The sequence below is a fragment of the Eubalaena glacialis genome, chromosome 5 (genome assembly GCF_028564815.1).
Source record: "Eubalaena glacialis isolate mEubGla1 chromosome 5, mEubGla1.1.hap2.+ XY, whole genome shotgun sequence".
Classification (NCBI taxonomy): domain Eukaryota; kingdom Metazoa; phylum Chordata; class Mammalia; order Artiodactyla; family Balaenidae; genus Eubalaena; species Eubalaena glacialis.
Genome location: NC_083720.1, coordinates 120689933 through 120700249, shown reverse-complemented (window position 1 = coordinate 120700249; position 10317 = coordinate 120689933).

The window sequence follows — 10317 nt, the reverse complement described above, 5'->3', positions numbered from 1 at the left end:
TGCAGTATCCTCTGGCATCTAGCACAGTGCCTGGCACAGAGTAGAAACTGAATATAGATTTACTACATGAAAGGACAGTGGGTAAAGTACGACATTTCTGTAATAGAAACAAGTCATATAATTAGGCCATGTAGGGCATCTGTGCAGAGGAGTTACCTCCCAGCCCTCCAAGAGCCATGGTCTCGGGGGCACGTTTGTCTCTTGTTGTGCCAGTGCAAGCAGACACACAGATGTTGGACTCTGGGTGTGGGTGGTTTAGTTGACAGCAAATCAACAACCCTACCACCCAAGGAGTTGGCCCAGTTGTCTTCCTCTCTTCTCCTAGGAGCCCTGGTGTGACAACATGGCTTTCAGAGAAGAGGCTCAAACCATCACACCACCATCTGCAGGCAGCCCGCTATGGGTCATTAATCTTTCCCCACCGGCAACTGAGGAACAGACAAGGGTCACTTCCGGTGGACTTTTCTTCCTTCCTCTTCCTGCTCAAGGTCCGGTCAGTGATGAGTTCAGCAGAAGTGTTGAGTGACCTTTTCCCAGAGGCAGGAAACCTGTCCCTTTGGCTGCTGGATGAGAGAAGCCTCGCGAAGGGAAGCTAAGGAGGGTCCCCAGGTGTGGACTTGGATCTGAGTTAGTTTGGTGCAGGAGCATCTCATCAGCATCTCGGCAGGACCGAGGTCCAGGGAGTCTGACATCAACTGCCAGGCTTGTGTACCACTGTCAAGAGCCAGAGAAGCAACACGTTTGATTGGAGCTAGAACCCGTGTATGGTCTGGGTCCTTCCTCTACTCTCGCGGGAGTCCTGCAGCAGATGCTGAGAGGCAGGGAGCCGCGTACTGTGAACCCACTTCAGACGGTGCGGGATGCCCATTCGAAACCTTCGGGCTGGGAGAGACCTTGGGATCTCATTGTTTACCTCCCCATTTCCACCAAGAAACAGGGCATAGGAAAAGAAAGATAGACACTATTTGGGAGTAAGACGGGCCTCAATTCCAAACTTGACAGTGCTACTGAGATGAACTCGACAACGTCTGGCCAGTCCTTTCAGACCTGCACATCTATAAAATGAGGATGACACAATTTACTGGGCAGAGTTATCTTGAGCAATAAATCTTAGGGCTATTGTGAAATCTCACTGTTTGAATCCTGTGGAATTATTATTTCACCGTTGCGCTCTGAGATCTTTGAAGGTACAGACGGCATTGTCTTTTTATCTTTGTATCCTTAACCTCTAACACAGCAAACAGCTGGCACATAATAGATGCTTAATGTAACCTTCTCAGAGCAGTCTGCCCAAACGCTTCATCTCGCGATCCCCCAGTTATTCATTACACTCTCTTGGTTTCCTTCAGAGCCTCAAAATGATATATTTGCTTGTGTATCATCTATCTCCAAATTACACTGTAATTTTCATGAGATCAGGACCTTGTCTGTCTGGGTGGTCAGAGTCTAGAACGGAGTGCCTGGTGCCGAGTAGGTGCTCAGATATGCTTCTTGAATGGGGAAAGGAAGGAACGGCAGCTATTTTATGACTACTCGTGGTAGCAATGGTTGCAAGATGAATTGGAATCCATCCAAACGGAGAAAAGTTCATTGACTCTGGAAAGCGGACCAGAAAGGGAGTGGGAATGGTCAGAAGCCCTTTGAGTTTCCTCCGCACAAAATTCTGCCAGGGAAGCTTTCTTTAGGGCCGGCGATTTCCTCAGGCCTCCGCCAGGGGGCCCTTCATGCTAAACTGAGCCGCGTGAATGGGGTTTTATGACGTGGACAAGGGCTGCCTCGGAGCCTGAACTGGGGCCCTCTGGGGGGAGCGGGCGGGGGGGCCACACCCGCTCCTGGGCTCGGCACCAGTGGAAGGCTCCAGACGGCTCGGGCTCTGCGCCAGGCTGCTTGGTTCCAGTGGGAAAGCTGACCTTGGCCAGGAAGAACCAGGAAGAGGCACAAATGACTCATTGTCCCACATCCTCCAAGGTAAAAACCCAGCAGTGTGTGTGGCCCTTGGGGCTGGACGTTATTGCAGCCTTGGCTCCCTCCGCAGCCAAAATAAAAGCCGTCGGCCAGCAACCCAGGCGCAGCCTAGGAATACAACCCAGGGATCTCTCCCATTGTCCCCTTCCACACACTTCCCTGCACGGAAAGTTCCTGAACACTGTGTGTAATTTCCAGTTCTAAAAGTGGAGCACCATTTCCTTTTAAAGACTTAAGGCAGCCTTCATTTCCAATCGAGGCCATGTGACATTTTATGGACTCGTGGAAGAAACTGGCTCTGTTTTCAGGTCACGTGTGAAGAAGGTCTGGGTGGAAGGTGCTTTATTTTTATTCAGGAGTTTGGGAGCCAAGTCACTTCAATTTGTAACACGTGCCACTGCCTTCAGATTTCCACTAGAGGGCACTCTTGGAAAATATTTATAAATATATATTTTATTGCTCTGTCTAGGAAATGCTGTTTGTAAAAAGAAGGGGGAAAAAAAACCACCGGCAGCCCAGTCTAAATTTCAGGGCAAGCCCTTTGCTTTGCCTTGGAACTATTCCTGATCCTTCCAGAAGGACAGCTAGAGAAGGAAGCTGGAGAGCCCACAGGCAGCTGCTACCCTTGTCTTCTGTCCTTTTGTCCACATGGGATGCCGCTGACCACCCCCGCCCCCCTCCCTCAACCCCCGGGCCACGGCCCAAATCCCCTCCACGCTATAGGGGGCCACCCCTGGCCTGCCTGGAGAATCCCCTTGGAAAGGGGCTTAAAGATGCTGAATTTGGGAGCCTCTGGTTTGGTTGGGGGCCTTCCCTCATGAGCCAGCAGTGGCCAGAAATCCTCAGAAAAGTGCCAGGAAGGGTCAGAGGGGTGGCTGGAGCGTCAAACAATTAAAAATAGGGCTTCCGGGCAGGCAGCCATGGAGATCTGGCTTGATATGTAAATAAGTGTAAATAAGAGCAAGCCTTGGTGCTAGGAGGATGCTGTGCACATTTTGTGCAGCCAGGGCTGTCCGGGGCCGTGGTGGGAGGCCTTTATTCTGCACACAGCCCAATTTAGGAAAAAAAAAAAATTTTTTTTTCCCACCCAAAAAGAAAATAGCTTCACTGAGTTCCGCTGGTGGGGTAGGGGTGGAGGACAGGAGATTATTCTTACAGCTTAAAGTTCGTACTCAGTGAATAGAAGAATGTCAATGAATATATTAGGACTGATTTTTAGCCACTATAACTTTAATTCTGGAGCATATTTGATACACAGCATTCAACTTTCCCATCCCTGACATTTCTGTCACCTTTTAGAGTTGACATTATTCACTCATGTGAGTGACCTCATTTCATCCTGGAATCAGCTCTTTGAGGTGGGTATTACCATCAACATCCCGTTTCACAGACGGAAACTAGACTCAGGGAGGAGCAAGGGCACACAGCAGCGGCACGGAGCCCGGGGTAGAGGCAGTTTAGTTTCAGCTGTAACGTTTTACTAAGCATGCGCCGTGTGCCAAGCTCAGCGCTAGGTGTGAACCTGCCGCTGCTTCTTGCTCTTCCTCAAAAAACAGGCTCTCCAAATGTCAAGGCAAGTCTTTGACTTCCTTGGAACCGTTCCATTCTTCCAGAATGAACAGTTCCTCGTTCTTCCAGAAGCACAGCTAGAGAAGGAAGGGAGAAGTACAAAGGCAGCTGCTTCCTTTGTCCACGTGGCCATCCCCCCCCCCCCCCCCCCCCGTAGTCACAGCTCCTGTCGGTCTGGGCGGGGCCAGCAGGGGGTGCCCCTTCCTCGGGGCATCCCGGGTCGATCAGGGTAGGCCGGGTGCCCAAGACCACAGCTTGCTCCAGGTTCCTCCAGGCAGGAAGGCAGACATCCGTCCACTCCTTGGTCATCCCCCCGCTGACCTTGGCCCCATCTGTGCAATCCCACAAGGGCAGACAGCAATCCTCAGAAGCCTTCTCTCTGTCCAGGGGTTTGCACTGCAGGCTTCTTGCTCTCTAGTTCCTCTGTCTGGAGGGAGGCTGCATTTGCAAGTAGGGTTCTCAAGAAGCAAGGTGGCCGCAGTGACTCCTGAAGAGCTCCCCTATGGCCTACGGGCTAGGGCGGTAGAGAAAGTCGGAGAGGCAAAGAGCACAGAAGGGCTCTGGGCAGTGGTTCCCAAAGTGTGCTCGGCAGATCGGCTTTCCCTTGGCCCCATTCTGGACTTCTTTCCGTGAGCACGTATTAGTTTATAACTAAACACACAGGTGCACGCGTGCGAGCACACACACACACACACTCACACTCATGCAGCTGTGAAAACCAGCCCCTGTCCAGTTTGTCAGGGCGAGCGACACCATCTGCCGTAACAGCGACTGCGCATGCAGATGGATCCCCCCGCCCCCGACATTCGGATGCCGCCGGGAATCTATATTAAAACTGTTGATTCCTGTGAACAGAAACAGACACAGTAGGTTGTCTCCATTTGATAATACCAAGGTGTCTAAAAGCCTGGCAACAGAATGAAAACGCAAATTGGGAACCTGGGGGCTACTTTCTGCTTCAGGACCCCGCGAGAGGGGTTGGGTAGGAGGATTGGGGGAGTGAGAGAAGGGAGAGCAGAGGCTCTGGTCTGCTGCGAGTGGTCCCGAACTCTGGTCTTTTCTCGATTCATCCAAACAAAGGGTGAGGTCAAGCGCAGGTCTAGGAACCACAGGCTCCTGTCCTAACAAGCAGGGCTGGAGGGACCCGGAGAGGAGGAGGTAATGGGTTTCTCCGGGCACAGAAATGTGGCAGTGCATTTCCTGGTTCGTGGCTCTTACAGGTGGCTCAGAAGGTCCCTCCACACACCTTGGCCGGGTTTCCCAAAGCCAGGTGAGCTCCGGAGGCGCGGGACCCATGGTTCGCATCCTCCGGGCCCATCCCCTGCGCTGCAGCCGCCGCGGGTCGGCAGAAGGGGCGGTGGGTGCGGTCTGCCCCCTGCCGGCCAAGGGGATGCGGACGGCGAACTGGCGAGGTTGTTCCTCAACAGCCCAAGGGGGCGCCTTCTATTCGGAGCCCCGGAGTCTTGGGAGGACTGGGCGCTCCTGGGATGACCCAGGAGGGGCCACACTGCAGCCGTCCGGGAGGGGTTAGAGGAAGTGCAGCTCGGACCGGGAAACTCTCCGAGGCCCAGACCGGGGATGCTCGCTGCTCTAGGTTTCACCACCCGGCGAAGAGGAGGGGTTTAGAAGTTTGCAGCGAGTCAGACCGCACTGTGCATTTGCCAGAACAATCCAGGGTGGGTGGGAATTCCTCCCCCTTGGTGGTGAGGAGAGTCCAGTCTGTGGGCGTTCCATAGACTGTCTTCCGAGAGTCTGGCAGGGCCTGTCTGTGCCCAGAAAGGGAGGACGGGTCTTTCTTAGCTTCAGATGCTTTTAGGCTGGTGGCTTAGATAGTTCTACGAGGGAAGAAGAGAGGCGAAAATAAAATACTCTTAGAGAGGATTGTCCCCCGTGCTCCTCATCCAGGGAGCTAGTGGTGAAGCCACTGTCCCTGCCTCCCCTGCCCTGTAACTCACACCTTTCGGGGACGCGTTCAGCCGCCCAGCCCCGCACTGCGCAGCGGCCAAGGATAAAAATGTCTTTTCGGTGTTTTTCTGCTGTGATTTTGGCTGCTTTTCTTTTGATGCTGCAGAATCAGATTTTCTCAGTTGTCCCATTACTTCTGACTACTTTCTAAACAATGGCCTCAGAGGGAAAAAACAAACCTAGATTAATAAAGTGCTCATGAAGGGGGTGAGATGAGAGAGCTGTCAGGCCCCCCGAGCGGAGGTTGCTGAGACACGGGCTGGCCTGGCCTCAGAGACCTGCCAGGGCCGGGGGCCGGTCGCATGGCTTCTCCTCCATCTCCACAGAGTCCAGGGCTGCTTAGTGCCAAGTGTGATGTGGACCCTTGCCTGCTGGATGGTGACGGAAACTCATTTTCCATCTGTCAAGCAGCCTGACACAGAGCCGCTAATGATTTTCTGCCAGGCGAGGCCTGGCTGGATTTGAACCAGTGACCCCGAGGTAAAAGGCCCCGATGCAGGGCTCCCCTTGCAATAACTGGCCTGCCTCTGCCTGGCCCTGTGCTCTCTGTTCCTCTGCTCCTGTGTTCTCCTCATCCAGTTGAGTTTTGGTTGGATCCTAACTTAGCATTTGGGGCTGCGCGGTTAATGTCCCAGGAGGGCAAGCAGGGGTGCATTTCTATCCTGGGGGGGGCGGGAGATGGAAGGCAGTTGGAGGGCAGAGGGGTGGGGCCACCTTGATTAGCCTGGGCCCAAAAGCCACGTACTCTTCCCAGGCTGGGTGCCTGATCCTGACCTCAGGACCTTTGCATGCATATAGAGCTGGCCTCCACAGCAAAGGCTACAGCAAGAAATGTACATCTGAGGGGTACTGAGGCCTAGATGCTCTGGGTCTCAACTACTCTGAGGTCAACATTGTCATCATATTTTTTTTTTTTTTGCTGGTAGTTTTCATGAAAAAAAAAAAGTCCTTTCAGGAGCATTCATAGGTTGATTAACATGATGATTCCCATTCACTGAATGATAATTGAGTCACATGCCACTCTCCAAAAATAGTGTTTTATAATCTGAAGATGTCTCCTCCAGAATCAGAAAAGCAACCTGGGGGACAGTAAGGGCCAACCCATCCTTCAATAAACATTTATTGGGATTCCTGCTATCAGGCAAGCATTCTTCTAGTTATCAGGGTTACAAAGATAAACAAGACAAGGTCCCCATTGAAGGAATGAATCATTTAGAGGGAGAGAGGCATGTGGACAAAAATGATTTGGCACAATCTGATGGGTAATCAATAAACAAATGAAGAAATTCAGTACACATTTGAAAACCAAGGGCCGTGTCTCACTGTAGGGGTAGCGGGTTTAGGGGACACAGCTGGAGCCTACAGATCAGGAGTCAACATTGCAGAGGGGGAGGGAAGCACAGGTGCTGGCCAGGTCAGCGCCCAGGTGGGAAGCCAGGCTTTGCCACTTATAAGCTAGGGCATCTGAAATTTTCTCTCTTGGAGCCTCCACTTTCTAATCTGTAAAATGGGAATAATTACACCAATATAAAAAATCTTCGTAAGGATTAAATGGGATCATTCATGTAAAGCATTGAGCAGAGCACCCAGCACCTGGTAGGTGACTGATAAATGTCAGCAAGGGCTTCCTGCTTTGGAGAAGGCTTTACTGGAGGAAAAAAGAATAGTAAATGACAGCAGCCCAGTGGACAAGACAGTCGAGATTAAGGAGAGGTTTTGCAGATAAAATCAAGGGAATCTGGTGATTAGCTGAATATGAAGAGTGAGATGGGAAGGCTGAAGGGAGGACCCCAGGCCTGGTTGCTATGACAAGCCAGGAAGCTGGTTGTGGAGGACAGTGTGTAGGGAAAGATGTTACTGACTTTTCCTTCAGGGCCAGGAGTGCCTTGAGGATGCCCGGGGCGGGGGTGGGGGGGGAGTGGCGGGGATGGGTGGTCTCCAAATGCAATTGGAAATGTGAGCTCAGGGCTACAGGACTGGGAGCTCTGGCTGAGTTACAGTGGTGGCTGGCGCTGCGAGAGTGGCCCACAGGCTCCCAGTCGGAGTGCATAGGGGGTGGGAAGAAAGATCGGAGACCAGGATGCCTGGAAATGTCAACATTAAAGGTGTGAGTGGGAAGGGGGCCTGTGAGCGGGACACCCAGATGCTCCAGGGCCACGGGAGCACCTGACGAGGTGGAACTGAGTGGCTGCCCAAGAGGACTGTGGTCACAGGGGGCAGACCTGGAGCAGCTGTACAGTTGGAACTCAGATCAGCCGGGCGTTAGCAAATCAGGGTCCGTATGGGGCAGCTCTGTCAGCTGCATTATCAGGTGGATCTCAGCCTGACTCAGTGCTTTTTGGGGAGTTGGGCAAAATTTCTGCTTGGAGTTCTTTGGAGTAAGTAGAAAAAGGCAAGACCCAGGCAGCAATGGTGGGCTGGAAAGGTCTTTCAGTTCCTGCTGGAGGCCAGGGATGGCTGCAGTCGTCTTGCAATTCAGGATCAGGTGTCTTCATTAACTGATGAAGTAGGCACTCATGCCCTGGTCAGGTCCTGACTTGATTGGTGACATTTAATGGACTGCCTAATAGATTTTTTGCATAGATTAGAAGTCACGCAGAATAGACCTTGACAGCTGACCCCATACATCCGATACGGTTTACCCAGGTCCCATCCCTGTGGAACCATAACAATAGCTGTCACTGATTGGGTTCTTACCAAGTGCCAGACACTGTGACAAGCCATTTGCAAGGATTCTCTCATTCATTCCTAATAACAAACCTGTGGCATTACACGCTTTTCACTTTGGCTTCATGAGCAGAGAAGTGATACAGATGGTATTCTGCCCCGTCTTCAACGTGCACAGGTACAGAGGTGCTCTTTGATGTGGAGATGGCGTGGCTGCGGAGGGGAAGGGGCATTGTCAGACGCACCATGTGTGAGATGGTGAGAGCAGTGGGTCCCAGGGTAGGAAGTTGCCGTAAACATTTAGCGGTGGATGAGCTCTAGCTACGTTGGCAAAACCAGCCCGGGAGGCCGCACTGACAGCAGTGCTCTCGGTGAACACCTAGCATCAGGGTCTAGAATGGCCACTAGGGATCCCAAATCAATGTGGTTGTAAGGATTTCTAGTCTGGAATAGCCAGTAACAAGGGAACGACCCATGTCTAGGGCTGAGGCCAAGACTTGTTTCCTCCGTGTGTGGTCTTTTCCTATCAGTGGACTCCGAGGCCTGGCATGTGTCAGAAACCCTAGGCTCCTTCCTGCCAATTCTCTGGAATTTCTGAGTTGTGGGGCCTTTGAGTCACTCCAGTGAAGAGAAAACAACACCCTTTATGAAAACCTTGGTTGCAGAGTTCAGGTAGAGTTCAGAATCATTGCTAGTTTCTAGAATTTTAGAATATGAGAAAATAAGATCTTGCAGGGGGCATGTAGTTTCCGAGGTGCAGAAGAGTCTACTTAGTGGTTAGCAGTGTGGACTCTGGAATCAGGAAAATCTGAGTTCAAATCCCAGCTCCACCATGTAAGCATTGTGAGGCTTGCACTCACTACAGATCTTTTTCGTCTTGGTTTCCTTATCTGTACATCGCCGATAATAATGGTACATATCCTCCTAGGAATGTTGAAATAATTAAATGAAAAACTGGAATAAAGAACCTAGTATCGACCTGGGGGTCAGAGGTAGGCTGGAGTTGGCTTGTATCATCTCCTGAGAGCCAGTCGAGGGCATCCTTTCCCGATGCCAACTCAGGAACAGCTTGCTGGTAGCTTGAAATTGGCAAGGGTGGGACTGTTTACACCTCAGAAATTGGCAAGTGCCACAGATCAGAGCACTGAATATTAGTTATGGTTGTTGCAATCCCCAGTCCATCTGAATACATATTAATTTATATTTAGATATAATGGTTTGAAAATGAATTCCACGTTCTGTGGGAAGCATTCTACACCTCCCAAGATTTCCAGGAGTTTCCATTTTTATCATCTCATGCACAGAATTCCTGCTTGTGACTTGGTGTCTGTATTACTGGAATGTTATTTTTCTCCCCTATATAACTTCCTGGTGGATGTTGAAACTTTTACTTCATTTTCTTCCAAATGAACAAAAATATCTGCTGTAAAAACAGACTTGTACTAAAAGTTTGTTTGTTGGGGGGTGATGGGCAGCAGGTGCTTTAAAACTGCAGAAGCAGCCACTGTGGAGAACAGTATGGCGGTTCCTCAAGAAATTAAAAACAGAACTACTATATGATCCAGTAATCCCACTTCCGGTTATATATCCAAATGAAACAAAATCACTAACTCAAACAGATACCTGTACCTCCGTGTTCATTGCAGCATTACTCACAGTAGCCAAGGTGTGAAAATCCCTCTGCCCCCCAGGTCAATACTAGGTTCTTTACTGCAGTTTTTCATTTAATTATTTCAACATTCCTAGGAGGATATGTACCATTATTATCGGCGATGTACAGATAAGGAAACCAAGACGAAAAAGATCTGTAGTGAGTGCAAGCCTCACAACGCTTACATGGTGGAGCTGGGATTTGAACTCAGATTTTCCTGATTCCAGAGTCCACACTGCTAACCACCAAGTAGACTCTGCTGAACCTCAGAAACTATATGCCCCCTGCAAGATCTTATTTTCTCATATTCTAAAATTCTAGAAACTAGCAATGATTCTGAACTCTACCTGAACTCTGCAACCAAGGTTTTCATAAAGGGTGTTGTTTTCTCTTCACTGGAGTGACTCAAAGGCCCCACAACTCAGAAATTCCAGAGAATTGGCAGGAAGGAGCCTAGGGTTTCTGACACATGCCAGGCCTCGGAGTCCACTGATAGGAAA